This window comes from Berghia stephanieae, chromosome 10, assembly GCF_034508935.2.
Source record: "Berghia stephanieae isolate SIO BIC M18660-M18661 chromosome 10, UCSD_Bste_1.3, whole genome shotgun sequence".
NCBI classification, from domain to species: Eukaryota; Metazoa; Mollusca; class Gastropoda; order Nudibranchia; family Aeolidiidae; genus Berghia; species Berghia stephanieae.
Genome location: NC_088369.1, coordinates 44,801,223 through 44,803,722, shown reverse-complemented (window position 1 = coordinate 44,803,722; position 2,500 = coordinate 44,801,223). Strand labels below are relative to the sequence as shown.

General features: G+C 37.8%; 1 protein-coding gene across 2 annotated transcripts in view; it reads left to right on the top strand.

Annotated features, from left to right (window-relative positions):
- Positions 1-2,500, top strand: part of LOC144955855 (serine/threonine-protein phosphatase 2A regulatory subunit B'' subunit delta-like) — a 237,477-nt gene that overhangs the window by 100,401 nt on the left and 134,576 nt on the right. The gene's annotated exons all lie outside the window — the stretch shown is intronic.

Genomic DNA, 2,500 nt, shown 5'->3' with positions numbered 1-2,500 from the left:
ATGAATGAATGAATGAATGAATGAATGAATAAATGAATAAATGAATGAATGAATGAATGGATGAATGCATGAATAAATGAATGAATGAATGAGTGAATGAATGAATGAATAAATGCGTGAATGAATGAATGAATGAATGAATGAATGAATGAATGAATGAATGAATGAATGAGTCAGGGCGATTCCCAGAACGTATGCATCCTCCTGTGTGTGTGTGTGTGTCACCGTTGATGTCATGGAATGCGTATGTCGTCGGTCACGTCATTGAATTCCATGTTTGTGGATGTCGTCAGTGAAAGGATGAGTCGTTTGTGAGTCTTTGCCATAAGTTGATGACGTCCAAATCTTGGTTCAAATAATATGATACCCGCCATCTCAATCTGGTATTATATTATCATATGCCGTAATTGACAAGCTGTCGAAAATCATCTTCATCATCATCATCATCGTTCCCATCATCATCATCGTCGTCGTCGTCACCATCATCATCATCATCATCATCATCATCATCATCATCCTCATCATCATCATCTCCATCATCATCATCATCATCATCATCCCCACCATCATCATCATCATCATCATCATCATCATCATCATCATCATCATCATCATCATCATCGTCATCATCAACAACATCATCATCATCATCATCATCATCATCATCATCATCATCATCATCATCATCATCATCATCATCATCATCATCATCGTCATCATCAACAACAACATCATCATCATCATCATCATCATCATCATCATCATCATCATCATCATCATCATCATCATCATCATCATCATCATCATCATCATCATCATCGTCATCATCAACAACATCATCATCATCATCATCATCATCATCACCATCATCATCATCATCATCAACAACATGATCATCATCCCCACCATCCCCATCATCATCATCATCATCATCATCATCATCATCATCATCATCATCATCATCATCATCATCATCACCATCATCATCATCATCATCCCCATCATCATCAACATCATCATCATCATCTCCTCTACATCTACATCTCCAACCCCATGCTACATCATTGACGATAGAGTACATGCTATTGACGATAACAACAACAATCACATTCCCCCCCCCCCCCCCCCCCCCCCCAATTAGCATGACACAAGACGCTGATTGCGTTATAATGAATATATTTATCTCGCGCTTTCCAAGAGAAATAAACAACCCTCACTCCATTCTATTTTCTGTCTTTTTAAAAATATTTTTTAAATGTGACCCTTCGTCTCAAAACGGTATTAAGCCGGGATGATTAAGTTTCTGAAAATCTAATTTGTAGCCATAAATATCATGTTTAAGTTGAGTTTGTTTGCTTTATAGAGGAGAAGGAATATCATATTTTACTGTGCTAAATACCAATAATTCATATTTTTGACCAGTTTAACCATAATTTGACTTTTTAGCATCTGGTCCATCCCGACATAATACCGGTTTGAGACGTTGGGTCACAAATTAATTTTATTTTTGGTATAGATAAAATATTATATAGACTTTCCCCCTAATTTACCTGGGTTTTTATTGTCGGTTGTGACAGCCGGAATTATGAATAGCTAGTGGTTTAAACATAAAGGAAAGGCTCACTGGATGAATCTTCCCTGATCTTTTGTTGCCAATTTTGAGGGTGGGGGGCGGGGGGGGGGGGGGGGTTGAGTTTTCGTTCATGTTTTTTAAAGATGAAAATACACACACACACACACATACACACTCGCCCGCGCATGAACACACACACACACACACACACACAATACTTTAATACTAAAGTTGAGCACTTTTATTTCGTGATATATATATATGTATTTATATACCGTCGCCTAGGCATTCCGTGAAGGAATATAGATAATTCATCAAACAAGATGTCTGATGTCAACAGGAATAACCCATGTTGTACAGAGTGAGCAAACTGGGGGTCGGTTAATAATCTTGCCCAAGGAAAAATACGAAAGTGCCTGAAAATAAATGACAAAATCACAGCAGGGTTGAACAGCCAGATCCCATTGCTTTGAGTCAGTCAATTCTTCGATCGACTGATTGAGTTTAAGGTTTCCTGTGCCAAGAATTTGAGATTGACCGCATTTAACTCTTTCCTTACCAGCCATTTTCAGAATACGCTTCAACAGTCGTGACGTCCCTTCCCTCGTATTGACGCATGGTAACTTAGTAATTGGCTCTAAACTGTCGGAACAATGGCGGACGCCTTTATGAAATATTTCTCCGACGAGCATAAAAGCGTATCCAGAGGAAAAAATAAACCCATTAAAAATCTGATAATGCTTTGACTTTTATACATTCTGATCACATGACATATGAAACGTTCTAGCCAGCATAAAGAATAAAAAGTACCGATTTTATTAGTTTAGAAACACGATGGCCGCCGTTGCTAGGCGACGTGACATCAGACTATTGAATCCAATTTTCCACAAAATTTCACACCAACCCAACACAAAAATAGTTTTTTTT